The sequence below is a fragment of the Hyla sarda genome, chromosome 6 (genome assembly GCF_029499605.1).
Source record: "Hyla sarda isolate aHylSar1 chromosome 6, aHylSar1.hap1, whole genome shotgun sequence".
Lineage (NCBI taxonomy): Eukaryota > Metazoa > Chordata > Amphibia > Anura > Hylidae > Hyla > Hyla sarda.
The window spans coordinates 281,311,139-281,331,237 of record NC_079194.1 but is presented as its reverse complement, the minus strand read 5'-3'; the positions used below and the strand labels follow the sequence as shown (position 1 = coordinate 281,331,237).

Here is a 20,099-nt window from a genome sequence, read left to right as displayed (position 1 = left end):
ATTTCTCTTGCATGGTGCTTAATGCTATCCTATAAAGAAGATGAGGACATTTCTTTCTTTTGGACGTTTAGCCAGCATCCATATTTTTGACTTTGCTCGGACTGTCTTAGGGCTGTGGGATGGTCAATATTGATGTCAGATAGGATTGAACATCTGCTTTTTGGTATGAAAAGCTTAAAATTTAGTGGGAAAAAAGGCACTGCTGAGATTTGAACTCAGGATCTCCTGTTTACTAGACAGGCGCTTTAACCAACTAAGCCACAGCACCACATGAAGTCCAGCAGAAAAGCCAGAAAATGGGAATTTCTGAAGCAATGATTCAAATTTCTACTAAATGTTGTGCATTGATGGAGTGGTTGCAGCTTGCATTTTTTCACCAACTTGGAGTTACGGTCTCCTCAGCCAGTGCCTGATCTGTGACCTTCAATAAAAATGCAGCAAAAAACTTTTTGACCCTGTTCTCAGAATCTATCATCTGGAGGTAGGGACTTATGTAGACGAGGTGGCCGAGTGGTTAAGGCGATGGACTGCTAATCCATTGTGCTCTGCATGCATGGGTTCAAATCCCATCCTCGTCGGTTTCTTCTACTTTTTACCACTTTGCAGCTTGCCTAGTAGATTCTTTGCAACTTGCCTTGTAGATTCTTTATTGTCAGCATATGCAGTGGATGCTCCCACCATGGCAGTTTTCTATTTTTGATTCAGAAACGTGCCTCATGTGACCTATCAACCTGGCATTAGTAATCCTGCATTGTTTTTCCATTTCTCTTGCATGGTGCTTAATACTATCCAATAAAGAAGATGAGGACATTTCCTTCTTTTGGGCATTCAGCCAGCATACATATTTTTGACTTTGCTCGGACATTCTTAGGACTGTGGGATAGACAAGTTTGAAGTCACATATGATTGAACGTCTACTTCTTGGTATGAAAAGCTCAAAATTGCAAAGAAAGAAAGGCACTGCTAAGATTCGAACTCAGGATCTCCTGTTTACAAGACAGGCGCTTTAACCAACTAAGCCACAGCGCCATGACAACCAATGCAAAAAAGTCAGAAAGTCAGAAAGTCAGAAAGTCAGAAAATGGGAATTGCTATGCAATGATTAAAATGTCTACAAAATGCTGTATATTGACGGAGCAGTTGCAGCTTGCATTTTTTGAGTTACGGTCCATTCAGCCAGTGCTTAATATGTGACCTTCAATGAAAATGCAGCCAAAGACTTGTTGATCATGTTGTCAGAATGTCTCACCTGGAGTGGTTGCCTTTTAAAGACGAGGTGGCCGAGGGGTTAAGTCGATGGACGGCTAATCCATTGTGCTCTGCATGCCTTTTCCAACTTGGTATCTTGCTTTGTAGATTTTTTATTGTCTTTGCAGGCATGGGAGTTTTCTATTTCCAATCCAGAAGGGTGCGTTACGTGACCTATCAACCAGGCCTTAGAAATCCTGCCTTGTTTTCCAATTCCTCTTGCATGGTGCTTAATGCTATCCTATAAAGAAGATGAGGACATTTCTTTCTTTTGGACGTTTAGCCAGCATCCATATTTTTGACTTTGCTCGGACTGTCTTAGGGCTGTGGGATGGTCAATATTGATGTCAGATAGGATTGAACATCTGCTTTTTGGTATGAAAAGCTTAAAATTTAGTGGGAAAAAAAGGCACTGCTGAGATTTGAACTCAGGATCTCCTGTTTACTAGACAGGCGCTTTACCCAACTAAGCCACAGCACCACATGAAGTCCAGCAGAAAAGCCAGAAAATGGGAATTTCTTACGCAATGATTATAATTTCTACTAAATGTTGTGCATTGATGGAGTGGTTGCAGCTTGCATTTTTTCACCAACTTGGAGTTACGGTCCCCTCAGCCAGTGCCTGATCTGTGACCTTCAATAAAAATGCAGCAAAAAACTTTTTGACCCTGTTCTCAGAATCTATCATCTGGAGGTAGGGACTTATGTAGACGAGGTGGCCGAGTGGTTAAGGCGATGGACTGCTAATCCATTGTGCTCTGCATGCATGGGTTCAAATCCCATCCTTGTCGGTTTCTTCTACCTTTTACCACTTTGCAGCTTGCCTAGTAGATTCTTTGCAACTTGCCTTGTAGATACTTTATTGTCAGCATATGCAGTGGATGCTGCCACCATGGCAGTTTTCTATTTTTGATTCAGAAACGTGCCTCATGTGACCTATCAACCTGGCATTAGTAATCCTGCATTGTTTTTCCATTTCTCTTGCATGGTGCTTAATACTATCCAATAAAGAAGATGAGGACATTTCCTTCTTTTGGGCATTCAGCCAGCATACATATTTTTGACTTTGCTCGGACATTCTTAGGACTGTGGGATAGACAAGTTTGAAGTCACATATGATTGAACGTCTACTTCTTGGTATGAAAAGCTCAAAATTGCAAAGAAAGAAAGGCACTGCTGAGATTCGAACTCAGGATCTCCTGTTTACAAGACAGGCGCTTTAACCAACTAAGCCACAGCGCCATGACAACCCTTGCCTTAAAGTCAGAAAATGGGAATTGCTATGCAATGATTAAAATGTCTACAAAATGCTGTATATTGACGGAGCAGTTGCAGCTTGCATTTTTTGAGTTACGGTCCATTCAGCCAGTGCTTAATATGTGACCTTCAATGAAAATGCAGCCAAAGACTTGTTGATCATGTTGTCAGAATGTCTCACCTGGAGTGGTTGCCTTTTAAAGACGAGGTGGCCGAGGGGTTAAGTCGATGGACGGCTAATCCATTGTGCTCTGCATGCCTTTTCCAACTTGGTATCTTGCTTTGTAGATTTTTTATTGTCTTTGCAGGCATGGGAGTTTTCTATTTCCAATCCAGAAGGGTGCGTTACGTGACCTATCTACCAGGCCTTAGAAATCCTGCCTTGTTTTCCAATTCCTCTTGCATGGTGCTTATTGCTATCCTATAAAGAAGATGAGGACATTTCTTTCTTTTGGGCGTTTAGCCAGCATCCATATTTTTGACTTTGCTCGGACTGTCTTAGGGCTGTGGAATGGACAATATTGATGTCAGATAGGATTGGACATCTGCTTTTTGGTATGAAAAGCTTAAAATTTAGGGGAAAAAAAGGCACTGCTGAGATTTGAACTCAGAATCTCCTGTTTACTAGACAGGCGCTTTAACCACCTAAGCCACAGCGCCAAGTGAAGTCCAGCAGAAAAGCCAGAAAATGGGAATTTCTTACGCAATGATTCAAATTTCTACTAAATGTTGTGCATTGATGGAGTGGTTGCAGCTTGCATTTTTTCACCAACTTGGAGTTACGGTCCCCTCAGCTAGTGCCTGATCTGTGACCTTCAATAAAAATGCAGCAAAAAACTTTTTGACCCTGTTCTCAGAATCTATCACCTGGAGGTAGGGACTTATGTAGACGAGGTGGCCGAGTGGTTAAGGTGATGGACTGCTAATCCATTGTGCTCTGCATGCATGGGTTCAAATCCCATCCTTGTCGGTTCCTTCTACCTTTTACCACTTTGCAGCTTGCCTAGTAGATTCTTTGCAACTTGCCTTGTAGATACTTTATTGTCAGCATATGCAGTGGATGCTGCCACCATGGCAGTTTTCTATTTTTGATTCAGAAACGTGCCTCATGTGACCTATCAACCTGGCATTAGTAATCCTGCATTGTTTTTCCATTTCTCTTGCATGGTGCTTAATACTATCCAATAAAGAAGATGAGGACATTTCCTTCTTTTGGGCATTCAGCCAGCATACATATTTTTGACTTTGCTCGGACATTCTTAGGACTGTGGGATAGACAAGTTTGAAGTCACATATGATTGAACGTCTACTTCTTGGTATGAAAAGCTCAAAATTGCAAAGAAAGAAAGGCACTGCTGAGATTCGAACTCAGGATCTCCTGTTTACAAGACAGGCGCTTTAACCAACTAAGCCACAGCGCCATGACAACCCTTGCCTTAAAGTCAGAAAATGGGAATTGCTATGCAATGATTAAAATGTCTACAAAATGCTGTATATTGACGGAGCAGTTGCAGCTTGCATTTTTTGAGTTACGGTCCATTCAGCCAGTGCTTAATATGTGACCTTCAATGAAAATGCAGCCAAAGACTTGTTGATCATGTTGTCAGAATGTCTCACCTGGAGTGGTTGCCTTTTAAAGACGAGGTGGCCGAGGGGTTAAGTCGATGGACGGCTAATCCATTGTGCTCTGCATGCCTTTTCCAACTTGGTATCTTGCTTTGTAGATTTTTTATTGTCTTTGCAGGCATGGGAGTTTTCTATTTCCAATCCAGAAGGGTGCGTTACGTGACCTATCAACCAGGCCTTAGAAATCCTGCCTTGTTTTCCAATTCCTCTTGCATGGTGCTTAATGCTATCCTATAAAGAAGATGAGGACATTTCTTTCTTTTGGACGTTTAGCCAGCATCCATATTTTTGACTTTGCTCGGACTGTCTTAGGGCTGTGGGATGGTCAATATTGATGTCAGATAGGATTGAACATCTGCTTTTTGGTATGAAAAGCTTAAAATTTAGTGGGAAAAAAAGGCACTGCTGAGATTTGAACTCAGGATCTCCTGTTTACTAGACAGGCGCTTTACCCAACTAAGCCACAGCACCACATGAAGTCCAGCAGAAAAGCCAGAAAATGGGAATTTCTTACGCAATGATTATAATTTCTACTAAATGTTGTGCATTGATGGAGTGGTTGCAGCTTGCATTTTTTCACCAACTTGGAGTTACGGTCCCCTCAGCCAGTGCCTGATCTGTGACCTTCAATAAAAATGCAGCAAAAAACTTTTTGACCCTGTTCTCAGAATCTATCATCTGGAGGTAGGGACTTATGTAGACGAGGTGGCCGAGTGGTTAAGGCGATGGACTGCTAATCCATTGTGCTCTGCATGCATGGGTTCAAATCCCATCCTTGTCGGTTTCTTCTACCTTTTACCACTTTGCAGCTTGCCTAGTAGATTCTTTGCAACTTGCCTTGTAGATACTTTATTGTCAGCATATGCAGTGGATGCTGCCACCATGGCAGTTTTCTATTTTTGATTCAGAAACGTGCCTCATGTGACCTATCAACCTGGCATTAGTAATCCTGCATTGTTTTTCCATTTCTCTTGCATGGTGCTTAATACTATCCAATAAAGAAGATGAGGACATTTCCTTCTTTTGGGCATTCAGCCAGCATACATATTTTTGACTTTGCTCGGACATTCTTAGGACTGTGGGATAGACAAGTTTGAAGTCACATATGATTGAACGTCTACTTCTTGGTATGAAAAGCTCAAAATTGCAAAGAAAGAAAGGCACTGCTGAGATTCGAACTCAGGATCTCCTGTTTACAAGACAGGCGCTTTAACCAACTAAGCCACAGCGCCATGACAACCCTTGCCTTAAAGTCAGAAAATGGGAATTGCTATGCAATGATTAAAATGTCTACAAAATGCTGTATATTGACGGAGCAGTTGAAGCTTGCATTTTTTGAGTTACGGTCCATTCAGCCAGTGCTTAATATGTGACCTTCAATGAAAATGCAGCCAAAGACTTATTGATCATGTTGTCAGAATGTCTCACCTGGAGTGGTTGCCTTTTAAAGACGAGGTGGCCGAGGGGTTAAGTCGATGGACGGCTAATCCATTGTGCTCTGCATGCCTTTTCCAACTTGGTATCTTGCTTTGTAGATTTTTTATTGTCTTTGCAGGCATGGGAGTTTTCTATTTCCAATCCAGAAGGGTGCGTTACGTGACCTATCAACCAGGCCTTAGAAATCCTGCCTTGTTTTCCAATTCCTCTTGCATGGTGCTTAATGCTATCCTATAAAGAAGATGAGGACATTTCTTTCTTTTGGACGTTTAGCCAGCATCCATATTTTTGACTTTGCTCGGACTGTCTTAGGGCTGTGGGATGGTCAATATTGATGTCAGATAGGATTGAACATCTGCTTTTTGGTATGAAAAGCTTAAAATTTAGGGGGAAAAAAGGCACTGCTGAGATTTGAACTCAGGATCTCCTGTTTACTAGACAGGCACTTTAACCAACTAAGCCACAGCACCACATGAAGTCCAGCAGAAAAGCCAGAAAATGGGAATTTCTTACGCAATTATTCAAATGTCTACTAAATGTTGTGCATTGATGGAGTGGTTGCAGCTTGCATTTTTTCACCAACTTGGAGTTACGGTCCCCTCAGCCAGTGCCTGATCTGTGACCTTCAATAAAAATGCAGCAAAAAACTTTTTGACCCTGTTCTCAGAATCTATCACCTGGAGGTAGGGACTTATGTAGACGAGGTGGCCGAGTGGTTAAGGCGATGGACTGCTAATCCATTGTGCTCTGCATGCATGGGTTCAAATCCCATCCTCGTCGGTTTCTTCTACTTTTTACCACTTTGCAGCTTGCCTAGTAGATTCTTTGCAACTTGCCTTGTAGATTCTTTATTGTCAGCATATGCAGTGGATGCTCCCACCATGGCAGTTTTCTATTTTTGATTCAGAAACGTGCCTCATGTGACCTATCAACCTGGCATTAGTAATCCTGCATTGTTTTTCCATTTCTCTTGCATGGTGCTTAATACTATCCAATAAAGAAGATGAGGACATTTCCTTCTTTTGGGCATTCAGCCAGCATACATATTTTTGACTTTGCTCGGACATTCTTAGGACTGTGGGATAGACAAGTTTGAAGTCACATATGATTGAACGTCTACTTCTTGGTATGAAAAGCTCAAAATTGCAAAGAAAGAAAGGCACTGCTAAGATTCGAACTCAGGATCTCCTGTTTACAAGACAGGCGCTTTAACCAACTAAGCCACAGCGCCATGACAACCAATGCAAAAAAGTCAGAAAGTCAGAAAGTCAGAAGGTCAGAAAATGGGAATTGCTATGCAATGATTAAAATGTCTACAAAATGCTGTATATTGACGGAGCAGTTGCAGCTTGCATTTTTTGAGTTACGGTTCATTCAGCCAGTGCTTAATATGTGACCTTCAATGAAAATGCAGCCAAAGACTTGTTGATCATGTTGTCAGAATGTCTCACCTGGAGTGGTTGCCTTTTAAAGACGAGGTGGCCGAGGGGTTAAGTCGATGGACGGCTAATCCATTGTGCTCTGCATGCCTTTTCCAACTTGGTATCTTGCTTTGTAGATTTTTTATTGTCTTTGCAGGCATGGGAGTTTTCTATTTCCAATCCAGAAGGGTGCGTTACGTGACCTATCTACCAGGCCTTAGAAATCCTGCCTTGTTTTCCAATTCCTCTTGCATGGTGCTTATTGCTATCCTATAAAGAAGATGAGGACATTTCTTTCTTTTGGGCGTTTAGCCAGCATCCATATTTTTGACTTTGCTCGGACTGTCTTAGGGCTGTGGAATGGACAATATTGATGTCAGATAGGATTGGACATCTGCTTTTTGGTATGAAAAGCTTAAAATTTAGGGGAAAAAAAGGCACTGCTGAGATTTGAACTCAGAATCTCCTGTTTACTAGACAGGCGCTTTAACCACCTAAGCCACAGCGCCAAGTGAAGTCCAGCAGAAAAGCCAGAAAATGGGAATTTCTTACGCAATGATTCAAATTTCTACTAAATGTTGTGCATTGATGGAGTGGTTGCAGCTTGCATTTTTTCACCAACTTGGAGTTACGGTCCCCTCAGCTAGTGCCTGATCTGTGACCTTCAATAAAAATGCAGCAAAAAACTTTTTGACCCTGTTCTCAGAATCTATCACCTGGAGGTAGGGACTTATGTAGACGAGGTGGCCGAGTGGTTAAGGTGATGGACTGCTAATCCATTGTGCTCTGCATGCATGGGTTCAAATCCCATCCTTGTCGGTTCCTTCTACCTTTTACCACTTTGCAGATTGCCTAGTAGATTCTTTGCAACTTGCCTTGTAGATTCTTTATTGTCAGCATATGCAGTGGATGCTGCCACCATGGCAGTTTTCTATTTTTGATTCAGAAACGTGCCTCATGTGACCTATCAACCTGGCATTAGTAATCCTGCATTGTTTTTCCATTTCTCTTGCATGGTGCTTAATACAATCCAATAAAGAAGATGAGGACATTTCCTTCTTTTGGGCATTCAGCCAGCATACATATTTTTGACTTTGCTCGGACATTCTTAGGACTGTGGGATAGACAAGTTTGAAGTCACATATGATTGAACGTCTACTTCTTGGTATGAAAAGCTCAAAATTGCAAAGAAAGAAAGGCACTGCTGAGATTCGAACTCAGGATCTCCTGTTTACAAGACAGGCGCTTTAACCAACTAAGCCACAGCGCCATGACAACCCTTGCCTTAAAGTCAGAAAATGGGAATTGCTATGCAATGATTAAAATGTCTACAAAATGCTGTATATTGACGGAGCAGTTGAAGCTTGCATTTTTTGAGTTACGGTCCATTCAGCCAGTGCTTAATATGTGACCTTCAATGAAAATGCAGCCAAAGACTTATTGATCATGTTGTCAGAATGTCTCACCTGGAGTGGTTGCCTTTTAAAGACGAGGTGGCCGAGGGGTTAAGTCGATGGACGGCTAATCCATTGTGCTCTGCATGCCTTTTCCAACTTGGTATCTTGCTTTGTAGATTTTTTATTGTCTTTGCAGGCATGGGAGTTTTCTATTTCCAATCCAGAAGGGTGCGTTACGTGACCTATCAACCAGGCCTTAGAAATCCTGCCTTGTTTTCCAATTCCTCTTGCATGGTGCTTAATGCTATCCTATAAAGAAGATGAGGACATTTCTTTCTTTTGGACGTTTAGCCAGCATCCATATTTTTGACTTTGCTCGGACTGTCTTAGGGCTGTGGGATGGTCAATATTGATGTCAGATAGGATTGAACATCTGCTTTTTGGTATGAAAAGCTTAAAATTTAGGGGGAAAAAGGCACTGCTGAGATTTGAACTCAGGATCTCCTGTTTACTAGACAGGCACTTTAACCAACTAAGCCACAGCACCACATGAAGTCCAGCAGAAAAGCCAGAAAATGGGAATTTCTTACGCAATTATTCAAATGTCTACTAAATGTTGTGCATTGATGGAGTGGTTGCAGCTTGCATTTTTTCACCAACTTGGAGTTACGGTCCCCTCAGCCAGTGCCTGATCTGTGACCTTCAATAAAAATGCAGCAAAAAACTTTTTGACCCTGTTCTCAGAATCTATCACCTGGAGGTAGGGACTTATGTAGACGAGGTGGCCGAGTGGTTAAGGCGATGGACTGCTAATCCATTGTGCTCTGCATGCATGGGTTCAAATCCCATCCTCGTCGGTTTCTTCTACTTTTTACCACTTTGCAGCTTGCCTAGTAGATTCTTTGCAACTTGCCTTGTAGATTCTTTATTGTCAGCATATGCAGTGGATGCTCCCACCATGGCAGTTTTCTATTTTTGATTCAGAAACGTGCCTCATGTGACCTATCAACCTGGCATTAGTAATCCTGCATTGTTTTTCCATTTCTCTTGCATGGTGCTTAATACTATCCAATAAAGAAGATGAGGACATTTCCTTCTTTTGGGCATTCAGCCAGCATACATATTTTTGACTTTGCTCGGACATTCTTAGGACTGTGGGATAGACAAGTTTGAAGTCACATATGATTGAACGTCTACTTCTTGGTATGAAAAGCTCAAAATTGCAAAGAAAGAAAGGCACTGCTGAGATTTGAACTCAGGATCTCCTGTTTACAAGACAGGCGCTTTAACCAACTAAGCCACAGCGCCATGACAACCAATGCCAAAAAGCCAAAAAGTCAGAAAGTCAGAAAATGGGAATTGCTATGCAATGATTAAAATGTCTACAAAATGCTGTATATTGACAGAGCAGTTGCAGCTTGCATTTTTTGAGTTACGGTCCATTCAGCCAGTGCTTAATATGTGACCTTCAATGAAAATGCAGCCAAAGACTTGTTGATCATGTTGTCAGAATGTCTCACCTGGAGTGGTTGCCTTTTAAAGACGAGGTGGCCGAGGGGTTAAGTCGATGGACGGCTAATCCATTGTGCTCTGCATGCCTTTTCCAACTTGGTATCTTGCTTTGTAGATTTTTTATTGTCTTTGCAGGCATGGGAGTTTTCTATTTCCAATCCAGAAGGGTGCGTTACGTGACCTATCAACCAGGCCTTAGAAATCCTGCCTTGTTTTCCAATTCCTCTTGCATGGTGCTTAATGCTATCCTATAAAGAAGATGAGGACATTTCTTTCTTTTGGGCGTTTAGCCAGCATCCATATTTTTGACTTTGCTCGGACTGTCTTAGGGCTGTGGGATGGTCAATATTGATGTCAGATAGGATTGAACATCTGCTTTTTGGTATGAAAAGCTTAAAATTTAGTGGGAAAAAAGGCACTGCTGAGATTTGAACTCAGGATCTCCTGTTTACTAGACAGGCGCTTTACCCAACTAAGCCACAGCACCACATGAAGTCCAGCAGAAAAGCCAGAAAATGGGAATTTCTTACGCAATGATTCAAATTTCTACTAAATGTTGTGCATTGATGGAGTGGTTGCAGCTTGCATTTTTTCATCAACTTGGAGTTACGGTCCCCTCAGCCAGTGCCTGATCTGTGACCTTCAATAAAAATGCAGCAAAAAACTTTTTGACCCTGTTCTCAGAATCTATCATCTGGAGGTAGGGACTTATGTAGACGAGGTGGCCGAGTGGTTAAGGCGATGGACTGCTAATCCATTGTGCTCTGCATGCATGGGTTCAAATCCCATCCTTGTCGGTTTCTTCTACCTTTTACCACTTTGCAGCTTGCCTAGTAGATTCTTTGCAACTTGCCTTGTAGATACTTTATTGTCAGCATATGCAGTGGATGCTGCCACCATGGCAGTTTTCTATTTTTGATTCAGAAACGTGCCTCATGTGACCTATCAACCTGGCATTAGTAATCCTGCATTGTTTTTCCATTTCTCTTGCATGGTGCTTAATACTATCCAATAAAGAAGATGAGGACATTTCCTTCTTTTGGGCATTCAGCCAGCATACATATTTTTGACTTTGCTCGGACATTCTTAGGACTGTGGGATAGACAAGTTTGAAGTCACATATGATTGAACGTCTACTTCTTGGTATGAAAAGCTCAAAATTGCAAAGAAAGAAAGGCACTGCTGAGATTCGAACTCAGGATCTCCTGTTTACAAGACAGGCGCTTTAACCAACTAAGCCACAGCGCCATGACAACCCTTGCCTTAAAGTCAGAAAATGGGAATTGCTATGCAATGATTAAAATGTCTACAAAATGCTGTATATTGACGGAGCAGTTGAAGCTTGCATTTTTTGAGTTACGGTCCATTCAGCCAGTGCTTAATATGTGACCTTCAATGAAAATGCAGCCAAAGACTTGTTGATCATGTTGTCAGAATGTCTCACCTGGAGTGGTTGCCTTTTAAAGACGAGGTGGCCGAGGGGTTAAGTCGATGGACGGCTAATCCATTGTGCTCTGCATGCCTTTTCCAACTTGGTATCTTGCTTTGTAGATTTTTTATTGTCTTTGCAGGCATGGGAGTTTTCTATTTCCAATCCAGAAGTGTGCGTTACGTGACCTATCAACCAGGCCTTAGAAATCCTGCCTTGTTTTCCAATTCCTCTTGCATGGTGCTTAATGCTATCCTATAAAGAAGATGAGGACATTTCTTTCTTTTGGACGTTTAGCCAGCATCCATATTTTTGACTTTGCTCGGACTGTCTTAGGGCTGTGGGATGGTCAATATTGATGTCAGATAGGATTGAACATCTGCTTTTTGGTATGAAAAGCTTAAAATTTAGGGGGAAAAAAGGCACTGCTGAGATTTGAACTCAGGATCTCCTGTTTACTAGACAGGCGCTTTAACCAACTAAGCCACAGCACCACATGAAGTCCAGCAGAAAAGCCAGAAAATGGGAATTTCTTACGCAATTATTCAAATTTCTACTAAATGTTGTGCATTGATGGAGTGGTTGCAGCTTGCATTTTTTCACCAACTTGGAGTTACGGTCCCCTCAGCCAGTGCCTGATCTGTGACCTTCAATAAAAATGCAGCAAAAAACTTTTTGACCCTGTTCTCAGAATCTATCACCTGGAGGTAGGGACTTATGTAGACGAGGTGGCCGAGTGGTTAAGGCGATGGACTGCTAATCCATTGTGCTCTGCATGCATGGGTTCAAATCCCATCCTCGTCGGTTTCTTCTACTTTTTACCACTTTGCAGCTTGCCTAGTAGATACTTTGCAACTTGCCTTGTAGATTCTTTATTGTCAGCATATGCAGTGGATGCTCCCACCATGGCAGTTTTCTATTTTTGATTCAGAAACGTGCCTCATGTGACCTATCAACCTGGCATTAGTAATCCTGCATTGTTTTTCCATTTCTCTTGCATGGTGCTTAATACTATCCAATAAAGAAGATGAGGACATTTCCTTCTTTTGGGCATTCAGCCAGCATACATATTTTTGACTTTGCTCGGACATTCTTAGGACTGTGGGATAGACAAGTTTGAAGTCACATATGATTGAACGTCTACTTCTTGGTATGAAAAGCTCAAAATTGCAAAGAAAGAAAGGCACTGCTAAGATTCGAACTCAGGATCTCCTGTTTACAAGACAGGCGCTTTAACCAACTAAGCCACAGCGCCATGACAACCAATGCAAAAAATTCAGAAAGTCAGAAAGTCAGAAAGTCAGAAGGTCAGAAAATGGGAATTGCTATGCAATGATTAAAATGTCTACAAAATGCTGTATATTGACGGAGCAGTTGCAGCTTGCATTTTTTGAGTTACGGTCCATTCAGCCAGTGCTTAATATGTGACCTTCAATGAAAATGCAGCCAAAGACTTGTTGATCATGTTGTCAGAATGTCTCACCTGGAGTGGTTGCCTTTTAAAGACGAGGTGGCCGAGGGGTTAAGTCGATGGACGGCTAATCCATTGTGCTCTGCATGCCTTTTCCAACTTGGTATCTTGCTTTGTAGATTTTTTATTGTCTTTGCAGGCATGGGAGTTTTCTATTTCCAATCCAGAAGGGTGCGTTACGTGACCTATCAACCAGGCCTTAGAAATCCTGCCTTGTTTTCCAATTCCTCTTGCATGGTGCTTAATGCTATCCTATAAAGAAGATGAGGACATTTCTTTCTTTTGGGCGTTTAGCCAGCATCCATATTTTTGACTTTGCTCGGACTGTCTTAGGGCTGTGGAATGGACAATATTGATGTCAGATAGGATTGAACATCTGCTTTTTGGTATGAAAAGCTTAAAATTTAGGGGAAAAAAGGCACTGCTGAGATTTGAACTCAGAATCTCCTGTTTACTAGACAGGCGCTTTAACCACCTAAGCCACAGCGCCAAGTGAAGTCCAGCAGAAAAGCCAGAAAATGGGAATTTCTTACGCAATGATTCAAATTTCTACTAAATGTTGTGCATTGATGGAGTGGTTGCAGCTTGCATTTTTTCACCAACTTGGAGTTACGGTCCCCTCAGCTAGTGCCTGATCTGTGACCTTCAATAAAAATGCAGCAAAAAACTTTTTGACCCTGTTCTCAGAATCTATCACCTGGAGGTAGGGACTTATGTAGACGAGGTGGCCGAGTGGTTAAGGTGATGGACTGCTAATCCATTGTGCTCTGCATGCATGGGTTCAAATCCCATCCTTGTCGGTTCCTTCTACCTTTTACCACTTTGCAGATTGCCTAGTAGATTCTTTGCAACTTGCCTTGTAGATTCTTTATTGTCAGCATATGCAGTGGATGCTGCCACCATGGCAGTTTTCTATTTTTGATTCAGAAACGTGCCTCATGTGACCTATCAACCTGGCATTAGTAATCCTGCATTGTTTTTCCATTTCTCTTGCATGGTGCTTAATACTATCCAATAAAGAAGATGAGGACATTTCCTTCTTTTGGGCATTCAGCCAGCATACATATTTTTGACTTTGCTCGGACATTCTTAGGACTGTGGGATAGACAAGTTTGAAGTCACATATGATTGAACGTCTACTTCTTGGTATGAAAAGCTCAAAATTGCAAAGAAAGAAAGGCACTGCTGAGATTCGAACTCAGGATCTCCTGTTTACAAGACAGGTGCTTTAACCAACTAAGCCACAGCGCCATGACAACCAATGCCAAAAAGTCAGAAAGTCAGAAAGTCAGAAAATGGGAATTGCTATGCAATGATTAAAATGTCTACAAAATGCTGTATATTGACGGAGCAGTTGCAGCTTGCATTTTTTGAGTTACGGTCCATTCAGCCAGTGCTCAATATGTGACCTTCAATGAAAATGCAGCCAAAGACTTGTTGATCATGTTGTCAGAATGTCTCACCTGGAGTGGTTGCCTTTTAAAGACGAGGTGGCCGAGGGGTTAAGTCGATGGACGGCTAATCCATTGTGCTCTGCATGCCTTTTCCAACTTGGTATCTTGCTTTGTAGATTTTTTATTGTCTTTGCAGGCATGGGAGTTTTCTATTTCCAATCCAGAAGGGTGCGTTACGTGACCTATCAACCAGGCCTTAGAAATCCTGCCTTGTTTTCCAATTCTTCTTGCATGGTGCTTAATGCTATCCTATAAAGAAGATGAGGACATTTCTTTCTTTTGGGCGTTTAGCCAGCATCCATATTTTTGACTTTGCTCGGACTGTCTTAGGGCTGTGGGATGGACAATATTGATGTCAGATAGGATTGAACATCTGCTTTTTGGTATGAAAAGCTTAAAATTTAGGGGAAAAAAGGCACTGCTGAGATTTGAACTCAGAATCTCCTGTTTACTAGACAGGCGCTTTAACCACCTAAGCCACAGCGCCAAGTGAAGTCCAGCAGAAAAGCCAGAAAATGGGAATTTCTTACGCAATGATTCAAATTTCTACTAAATGTTGTGCATTGATGGAGTGGTTGCAGCTTGCATTTTTTCACCAACTTGGAGTTACGGTCCCCTCAGCCAGTGCCTGATCTGTGACCTTCAATAAAAATGCAGCAAAAAACTTTTTGACCCTGTTCTCAGAATCTATCACCTGGAGGTAGGGACTTATGTAGACGAGGTGGCCGAGTGGTTAAGGCGATGGACTGCTAATCCATTGTGCTCTGCATGCATGGGTTCAAATCCCATCCTCGTCGGTTTCTTCTACTTTTTACCACTTTGCAGCTTGCCTAGTAGATACTTTGCAACTTGCCTTGTAGATTCTTTATTGTCAGCATATGCAGTGGATGCTCCCACCATGGCAGTTATCTATTTTTGATTCAGAAACGTGCCTCATGTGACCTATCAACCTGGCATTAGTAATCCTGCATTGTTTTTCCATTTCTCTTGCATGGTGCTTAATACTATCCAATAAAGAAGATGAGGACATTTCCTTCTTTTGGGCATTCAGCCAGCATACATATTTTTGACTTTGCTCGGACATTCTTAGGACTGTGGGATAGACAAGTTTGAAGTCACATATGATTGAACGTCTACTTCTTGGTATGAAAAGCTCAAAATTTCAAAGAAAGAAAGGCACTGCTGAGATTCGAACTCAGGATCTCCTGTTTACAAGACAGGCGCTTTAACCAACTAAGCCACAGCGCCATGACAACCAATGCCAAAAAGCCAAAAAGTCAGAAAGTCAGAAAATGGGAATTGCTATGCAATGATTAAAATGTCTACAAAATGCTGTATATTGACAGAGCAGTTGCAGCTTGCATTTTTTGAGTTACGGTCCATTCAGCCAGTGCTTAATATGTGACCTTCAATGAAAATGCAGCCAAAGACTTGTTGATCATGTTGTCAGAATGTCTCACCTGGAGTGGTTGCCTTTTAAAGACGAGGTGGCCGAGGGGTTAAGTCGATGGACGGCTAATCCATTGTGCTCTGCATGCCTTTTCCAACTTGGTATCTTGCTTTGTAGATTTTTTATTGTCTTTGCAGGCATGGGAGTTTTCTATTTCCAATCCAGAAGGGTGCGTTACGTGACCTATCAACCAGGCCTTAGAAATCCTGCCTTGTTTTCCAATTCCTCTTGCATGGTGCTTAATGCTATCCTATAAAGAAGATGAGGACATTTCTTTCTTTTGGGCGTTTAGCCAGCATCCATATTTTTGACTTTGCTCGGACTGTCTTAGGGCTGTGGGATGGACAATATTGATGTCAGATAGGATTGAACATCTGCTTTTTGGTATGAAAAGCTTAAAATTTAGGGGAAAAAAGGCACTGCTGAGATTTGAACTCAGAATCTCCTGTTTACTAGACAGGCGCTTTAACCACCTAAGCCACAGCGCCAAGTGAAGTCCAGCAGAAAAGCCAGAAAATGGGAATTTCTTACGCAATGATTCAAATTTCTACTAAATGTTGTGCATTGATGGAGTGGTTGCAGCTTGCATTTTTTCACCAACTTGGAGTTACGGTCCCCTCAGCTAGTGCCTGATCTGTGAACTTCAATAAAAATGCAGCAAAAAACTTTTTGACCCTGTTCTCAGAATCTATCACCTGGAGGTAGGGACTTATGTAGACGAGGTGGCCGAGTGGTTAAGGTGATGGACTGCTAATCCATTGTGCTCTGCATGCTTGGGTTCAAATCCCATCCTTGTCGGTTCCTTCTACCTTTTACCACTTTGCAGATTGCCTAGTAGATTCTTTGCAACTTGCCTTGTAGATTCTTTATTGTCAGCATATGCAGTGGATGCTGCCACCATGGCAGTTTTCTATTTTTGATTCAGAAACGTGCCTCATGTGACCTATCAACCTGGCATTAGTAATCCTGCATTGTTTTTCCATTTCTCTTGCATGGTGCTTAATACTATCCAATAAAGAAGATGAGGACATTTCCTTCTTTTGGGCATTCAGCCAGCATACATATTTTTGACTTTGCTCGGACATTCTTAGGACTGTGGGATAGACAAGTTTGAAGTCACATATGATTGAACGTCTACTTCTTGGTATGAAAAGCTCAAAATTGCAAAGAAAGAAAGGCACTGCTGAGATTCTAACTCAGGATCTCCTGTTTACAAGACAGACGCTTTAACCAACTAAGCCACAGCACCATGACAACCCTTGCCTTAAAGTCAGAAAATGGGAATTGCTATGCAATGATTAAAATGTATACAAAATGCTGTATATTGACGGAGCAGTTGCAGCTTGCATTTTTTGAGTTACGGTCCATTCAGCCAGTGCTTAATATGTTACCTTCAATGAAAATGCAGCCAAAAACTTGTTGATCCTGTTGTCAGAATGTCTCACCTGGAGTGGTTGCCTTTTAAAGACGAGGTGGCCGAGGGGTTAAGTCGATGGACGGCTAATCCATTGTGCTCTGCATGCCTTTTCCAACTTGGTATCTTGCTTTGAAGATTTTTTATTGTCTTTGCAGGCATGGGAGTTTTCTATTTCCAATCCAGAAGGGTGCGTTACGTGACCTATCAACCAGGCCTTAGAAATCCTGCCTTGTTTTCCAATTTCTCTTGCATGGTGCTTAATGCTATCCTATAAAGAAGATGAGGACATTTCTTTCTTTTGGACGTTTAGCCAGCATCCATATTTTTGACTTTGCTCGGACTGTCTTAGGGCTGTGGGATGGTCAATATTGATGTCAGATAGGATTGAACATCTGCTTTTTGGTATGAAAAGCTTAAAATTTAGTGGGAAAAAAGGCACTGCTGAGATTTGAACTCAGGATCTCCTGTTTACTAGACAGGCGCTTTAACCAACTAAGCCACAGCACCACATGAAGTCCAGCAGAAAAGCCAGAAAATGGGAATTTCTGAAGCAATGATTCAAATTTCTACTAAATGTTGTGCATTGATGGAGTGGTTGCAGCTTGCATTTTTTCACCAACTTGGAGTTACGGTCTCCTCAGCCAGTGCCTGATCTGTGACCTTCAATAAAAATGCAGCAAAAAACTTTTTGACCCTGTTCTCAGAATCTATCATCTGGAGGTAGGGACTTATGTAGACGAGGTGGCCGAGTGGTTAAGGCGATGGACTGCTAATCCATTGTGCTCTGCATGCATGGGTTCAAATCCCATCCTCGTCGGTTTCTTCTACTTTTTACCACTTTGCAGCTTGCCTAGTAGATTCTTTGCAACTTGCCTTGTAGATTCTTTATTGTCAGCATATGCAGTGGATGCTCCCACCATGGCAGTTTTCTATTTTTGATTCAGAAACGTGCCTCATGTGACCTATCAACCTGGCATTAGTAATCCTGCATTGTTTTTCCATTTCTCTTGCATGGTGCTTAATACTATCCAATAAAGAAGATGAGGACATTTCCTTCTTTTGGGCATTCAGCCAGCATACATATTTTTGACTTTGCTCGGACATTCTTAGGACTGTGGGATAGACAAGTTTGAAGTCACATATGATTGAACGTCTACTTCTTGGTATGAAAAGCTCAAAATTGCAAAGAAAGAAAGGCACTGCTAAGATTCGAACTCAGGATCTCCTGTTTACAAGACAGGCGCTTTAACCAACTAAGCCACAGCGCCATGACAACCAATGCAAAAAAGTCAGAAAGTCAGAAAGTCAGAAAGTCAGAAAATGGGAATTGCTATGCAATGATTAAAATGTCTACAAAATGCTGTATATTGACGGAGCAGTTGCAGCTTGCATTTTTTGAGTTACGGTCCATTCAGCCAGTGCTTAATATGTGACCTTCAATGAAAATGCAGCCAAAGACTTGTTGATCATGTTGTCAGAATGTCTCACCTGGAGTGGTTGCCTTTTAAAGACGAGGTGGCCGAGGGGTTAAGTCGATGGACGGCTAATCCATTGTGCTCTGCATGCCTTTTCCAACTTGGTATCTTGCTTTGTAGATTTTTTATTGTCTTTGCAGGCATGGGAGTTTTCTATTTCCAATCCAGAAGGGTGCGTTACGTGACCTATCAACCAGGCCTTAGAAATCCTGCCTTGTTTTCCAATTCCTCTTGCATGGTGCTTAATGCTATCCTATAAAGAAGATGAGGACATTTCTTTCTTTTGGACGTTTAGCCAGCATCCATATTTTTGACTTTGCTCGGACTGTCTTAGGGCTGTGGGATGGTCAATATTGATGTCAGATAGGATTGAACATCTGCTTTTTGGTATGAAAAGCTTAAAATTTAGTGGGAAAAAAAGGCACTGCTGAGATTTGAACTCAGGATCTCCTGTTTACTAGACAGGCGCTTTACCCAACTAAGCCACAGCACCACATGAAGTCCAGCAGAAAAGCCAGAAAATGGGAATTTCTTACGCAATGATTATAATTTCTACTAAATGTTGTGCATTGATGGAGTGGTTGCAGCTTGCATTTTTTCACCAACTTGGAGTTACGGTCCCCTCAGCCAGTGCCTGATCTGTGACCTTCAATAAAAATGCAGCAAAAAACTTTTTGACCCTGTTCTCAGAATCTATCATCTGGAGGTAGGGACTTATGTAGACGAGGTGGCCGAGTGGTTAAGGCGATGGACTGCTAATCCATTGTGCTCTGCATGCATGGGTTCAAATCCCATCCTTGTCGGTTTCTTCTACCTTTTACCACTTTGCAGCTTGCCTAGTAGATTCTTTGCAACTTGCCTTGTAGATACTTTATTGTCAGCATATGCAGTGGATGCTGCCACCATGGCAGTTTTCTATTTTTGATTCAGAAACGTGCCTCATGTGACCTATCAACCTGGCATTAGTAATCCTGCATTGTTTTTCCATTTCTCTTGCATGGTGCTTAATACTATCCAATAAAGAAGATGAGGACATTTCCTTCTTTTGGGCATTCAGCCAGCATACATATTTTTGACTTTGCTCGGACATTCTTAGGACTGTGGGATAGACAAGTTTGAAGTCACATATGATTGAACGTCTACTTCTTGGTATGAAAAGCTCAAAATTGCAAAGAAAGAAAGGCACTGCTGAGATTCGAACTCAGGATCTCCTGTTTACAAGACAGGCGCTTTAACCAACTAAGCCACAGCGCCATGACAACCCTTGCCTTAAAGTCAGAAAATGGGAATTGCTATGCAATGATTAAAATGTCTACAAAATGCTGTATATTGACGGAGCAGTTGCAGCTTGCATTTTTTGAGTTACGGTCCATTCAGCCAGTGCTTAATATGTGACCTTCAATGAAAATGCAGCCAAAGACTTGTTGATCATGTTGTCAGAATGTCTCACCTGGAGTGGTTGCCTTTTAAAGACGAGGTGGCCGAGGGGTTAAGTCGATGGACGG

General features: G+C 41.8%; 42 non-coding genes across 42 annotated transcripts; 14 read left to right on the top strand and 28 right to left on the bottom strand.

The window, feature by feature from the left end:
• Window positions 1-194: 194 nt before the first annotated feature.
• On the bottom strand, window positions 195-268 carry TRNAT-AGU (transfer RNA threonine (anticodon AGU)). The gene has a single exon. It is a non-coding gene; the product is annotated as a tRNA-Thr (tRNA).
• Window positions 269-496: 228 nt separating this feature from the next.
• TRNAS-GCU (transfer RNA serine (anticodon GCU)) lies at window positions 497-578 on the top strand. The gene has a single exon. It is a non-coding gene; the product is annotated as a tRNA-Ser (tRNA).
• Window positions 579-955: 377 nt separating this feature from the next.
• On the bottom strand, window positions 956-1,029 carry TRNAT-UGU (transfer RNA threonine (anticodon UGU)). The gene has a single exon. It is a non-coding gene; the product is annotated as a tRNA-Thr (tRNA).
• Window positions 1,030-1,655: 626 nt separating this feature from the next.
• Window positions 1,656-1,729, bottom strand: TRNAT-AGU (transfer RNA threonine (anticodon AGU)). Its single transcript has one exon. It is a non-coding gene; the product is annotated as a tRNA-Thr (tRNA).
• Window positions 1,730-1,957: 228 nt separating this feature from the next.
• On the top strand, window positions 1,958-2,039 carry TRNAS-GCU (transfer RNA serine (anticodon GCU)). Its single transcript has one exon. It is a non-coding gene; the product is annotated as a tRNA-Ser (tRNA).
• Window positions 2,040-2,416: 377 nt separating this feature from the next.
• Window positions 2,417-2,490, bottom strand: TRNAT-UGU (transfer RNA threonine (anticodon UGU)). Its single transcript has one exon. It is a non-coding gene; the product is annotated as a tRNA-Thr (tRNA).
• A 601-nt stretch (window positions 2,491-3,091) lies between these two features.
• TRNAT-AGU (transfer RNA threonine (anticodon AGU)) lies at window positions 3,092-3,165 on the bottom strand. The gene has a single exon. It is a non-coding gene; the product is annotated as a tRNA-Thr (tRNA).
• Window positions 3,166-3,393: 228 nt separating this feature from the next.
• On the top strand, window positions 3,394-3,475 carry TRNAS-GCU (transfer RNA serine (anticodon GCU)). The gene has a single exon. It is a non-coding gene; the product is annotated as a tRNA-Ser (tRNA).
• A 377-nt stretch (window positions 3,476-3,852) lies between these two features.
• Window positions 3,853-3,926, bottom strand: TRNAT-UGU (transfer RNA threonine (anticodon UGU)). The gene has a single exon. It is a non-coding gene; the product is annotated as a tRNA-Thr (tRNA).
• A 602-nt stretch (window positions 3,927-4,528) lies between these two features.
• TRNAT-AGU (transfer RNA threonine (anticodon AGU)) lies at window positions 4,529-4,602 on the bottom strand. Its single transcript has one exon. It is a non-coding gene; the product is annotated as a tRNA-Thr (tRNA).
• A 228-nt stretch (window positions 4,603-4,830) lies between these two features.
• On the top strand, window positions 4,831-4,912 carry TRNAS-GCU (transfer RNA serine (anticodon GCU)). The gene has a single exon. It is a non-coding gene; the product is annotated as a tRNA-Ser (tRNA).
• A 377-nt stretch (window positions 4,913-5,289) lies between these two features.
• Window positions 5,290-5,363, bottom strand: TRNAT-UGU (transfer RNA threonine (anticodon UGU)). Its single transcript has one exon. It is a non-coding gene; the product is annotated as a tRNA-Thr (tRNA).
• Window positions 5,364-5,964: 601 nt separating this feature from the next.
• Window positions 5,965-6,038, bottom strand: TRNAT-AGU (transfer RNA threonine (anticodon AGU)). The gene has a single exon. It is a non-coding gene; the product is annotated as a tRNA-Thr (tRNA).
• Window positions 6,039-6,266: 228 nt separating this feature from the next.
• TRNAS-GCU (transfer RNA serine (anticodon GCU)) lies at window positions 6,267-6,348 on the top strand. Its single transcript has one exon. It is a non-coding gene; the product is annotated as a tRNA-Ser (tRNA).
• Window positions 6,349-6,725: 377 nt separating this feature from the next.
• Window positions 6,726-6,799, bottom strand: TRNAT-UGU (transfer RNA threonine (anticodon UGU)). Its single transcript has one exon. It is a non-coding gene; the product is annotated as a tRNA-Thr (tRNA).
• A 625-nt stretch (window positions 6,800-7,424) lies between these two features.
• On the bottom strand, window positions 7,425-7,498 carry TRNAT-AGU (transfer RNA threonine (anticodon AGU)). Its single transcript has one exon. It is a non-coding gene; the product is annotated as a tRNA-Thr (tRNA).
• Window positions 7,499-7,726: 228 nt separating this feature from the next.
• Window positions 7,727-7,808, top strand: TRNAS-GCU (transfer RNA serine (anticodon GCU)). Its single transcript has one exon. It is a non-coding gene; the product is annotated as a tRNA-Ser (tRNA).
• A 377-nt stretch (window positions 7,809-8,185) lies between these two features.
• On the bottom strand, window positions 8,186-8,259 carry TRNAT-UGU (transfer RNA threonine (anticodon UGU)). Its single transcript has one exon. It is a non-coding gene; the product is annotated as a tRNA-Thr (tRNA).
• Window positions 8,260-8,859: 600 nt separating this feature from the next.
• TRNAT-AGU (transfer RNA threonine (anticodon AGU)) lies at window positions 8,860-8,933 on the bottom strand. The gene has a single exon. It is a non-coding gene; the product is annotated as a tRNA-Thr (tRNA).
• Window positions 8,934-9,161: 228 nt separating this feature from the next.
• On the top strand, window positions 9,162-9,243 carry TRNAS-GCU (transfer RNA serine (anticodon GCU)). Its single transcript has one exon. It is a non-coding gene; the product is annotated as a tRNA-Ser (tRNA).
• Window positions 9,244-9,620: 377 nt separating this feature from the next.
• On the bottom strand, window positions 9,621-9,694 carry TRNAT-UGU (transfer RNA threonine (anticodon UGU)). Its single transcript has one exon. It is a non-coding gene; the product is annotated as a tRNA-Thr (tRNA).
• Window positions 9,695-10,311: 617 nt separating this feature from the next.
• TRNAT-AGU (transfer RNA threonine (anticodon AGU)) lies at window positions 10,312-10,385 on the bottom strand. The gene has a single exon. It is a non-coding gene; the product is annotated as a tRNA-Thr (tRNA).
• A 228-nt stretch (window positions 10,386-10,613) lies between these two features.
• Window positions 10,614-10,695, top strand: TRNAS-GCU (transfer RNA serine (anticodon GCU)). Its single transcript has one exon. It is a non-coding gene; the product is annotated as a tRNA-Ser (tRNA).
• Window positions 10,696-11,072: 377 nt separating this feature from the next.
• On the bottom strand, window positions 11,073-11,146 carry TRNAT-UGU (transfer RNA threonine (anticodon UGU)). The gene has a single exon. It is a non-coding gene; the product is annotated as a tRNA-Thr (tRNA).
• A 601-nt stretch (window positions 11,147-11,747) lies between these two features.
• Window positions 11,748-11,821, bottom strand: TRNAT-AGU (transfer RNA threonine (anticodon AGU)). The gene has a single exon. It is a non-coding gene; the product is annotated as a tRNA-Thr (tRNA).
• A 228-nt stretch (window positions 11,822-12,049) lies between these two features.
• On the top strand, window positions 12,050-12,131 carry TRNAS-GCU (transfer RNA serine (anticodon GCU)). Its single transcript has one exon. It is a non-coding gene; the product is annotated as a tRNA-Ser (tRNA).
• Window positions 12,132-12,508: 377 nt separating this feature from the next.
• Window positions 12,509-12,582, bottom strand: TRNAT-UGU (transfer RNA threonine (anticodon UGU)). Its single transcript has one exon. It is a non-coding gene; the product is annotated as a tRNA-Thr (tRNA).
• A 632-nt stretch (window positions 12,583-13,214) lies between these two features.
• TRNAT-AGU (transfer RNA threonine (anticodon AGU)) lies at window positions 13,215-13,288 on the bottom strand. The gene has a single exon. It is a non-coding gene; the product is annotated as a tRNA-Thr (tRNA).
• Window positions 13,289-13,516: 228 nt separating this feature from the next.
• On the top strand, window positions 13,517-13,598 carry TRNAS-GCU (transfer RNA serine (anticodon GCU)). Its single transcript has one exon. It is a non-coding gene; the product is annotated as a tRNA-Ser (tRNA).
• A 377-nt stretch (window positions 13,599-13,975) lies between these two features.
• On the bottom strand, window positions 13,976-14,049 carry TRNAT-UGU (transfer RNA threonine (anticodon UGU)). The gene has a single exon. It is a non-coding gene; the product is annotated as a tRNA-Thr (tRNA).
• Window positions 14,050-14,665: 616 nt separating this feature from the next.
• On the bottom strand, window positions 14,666-14,739 carry TRNAT-AGU (transfer RNA threonine (anticodon AGU)). Its single transcript has one exon. It is a non-coding gene; the product is annotated as a tRNA-Thr (tRNA).
• A 228-nt stretch (window positions 14,740-14,967) lies between these two features.
• TRNAS-GCU (transfer RNA serine (anticodon GCU)) lies at window positions 14,968-15,049 on the top strand. The gene has a single exon. It is a non-coding gene; the product is annotated as a tRNA-Ser (tRNA).
• Window positions 15,050-15,426: 377 nt separating this feature from the next.
• Window positions 15,427-15,500, bottom strand: TRNAT-UGU (transfer RNA threonine (anticodon UGU)). The gene has a single exon. It is a non-coding gene; the product is annotated as a tRNA-Thr (tRNA).
• A 616-nt stretch (window positions 15,501-16,116) lies between these two features.
• TRNAT-AGU (transfer RNA threonine (anticodon AGU)) lies at window positions 16,117-16,190 on the bottom strand. The gene has a single exon. It is a non-coding gene; the product is annotated as a tRNA-Thr (tRNA).
• Window positions 16,191-16,418: 228 nt separating this feature from the next.
• On the top strand, window positions 16,419-16,500 carry TRNAS-GCU (transfer RNA serine (anticodon GCU)). The gene has a single exon. It is a non-coding gene; the product is annotated as a tRNA-Ser (tRNA).
• Window positions 16,501-16,877: 377 nt separating this feature from the next.
• Window positions 16,878-16,951, bottom strand: TRNAT-UGU (transfer RNA threonine (anticodon UGU)). Its single transcript has one exon. It is a non-coding gene; the product is annotated as a tRNA-Thr (tRNA).
• Window positions 16,952-17,552: 601 nt separating this feature from the next.
• Window positions 17,553-17,626, bottom strand: TRNAT-AGU (transfer RNA threonine (anticodon AGU)). The gene has a single exon. It is a non-coding gene; the product is annotated as a tRNA-Thr (tRNA).
• Window positions 17,627-17,854: 228 nt separating this feature from the next.
• On the top strand, window positions 17,855-17,936 carry TRNAS-GCU (transfer RNA serine (anticodon GCU)). Its single transcript has one exon. It is a non-coding gene; the product is annotated as a tRNA-Ser (tRNA).
• Window positions 17,937-18,313: 377 nt separating this feature from the next.
• TRNAT-UGU (transfer RNA threonine (anticodon UGU)) lies at window positions 18,314-18,387 on the bottom strand. Its single transcript has one exon. It is a non-coding gene; the product is annotated as a tRNA-Thr (tRNA).
• Window positions 18,388-19,013: 626 nt separating this feature from the next.
• On the bottom strand, window positions 19,014-19,087 carry TRNAT-AGU (transfer RNA threonine (anticodon AGU)). The gene has a single exon. It is a non-coding gene; the product is annotated as a tRNA-Thr (tRNA).
• A 228-nt stretch (window positions 19,088-19,315) lies between these two features.
• Window positions 19,316-19,397, top strand: TRNAS-GCU (transfer RNA serine (anticodon GCU)). Its single transcript has one exon. It is a non-coding gene; the product is annotated as a tRNA-Ser (tRNA).
• Window positions 19,398-19,774: 377 nt separating this feature from the next.
• Window positions 19,775-19,848, bottom strand: TRNAT-UGU (transfer RNA threonine (anticodon UGU)). The gene has a single exon. It is a non-coding gene; the product is annotated as a tRNA-Thr (tRNA).
• Between the last annotated feature and the right edge of the window lie 251 nt (window positions 19,849-20,099).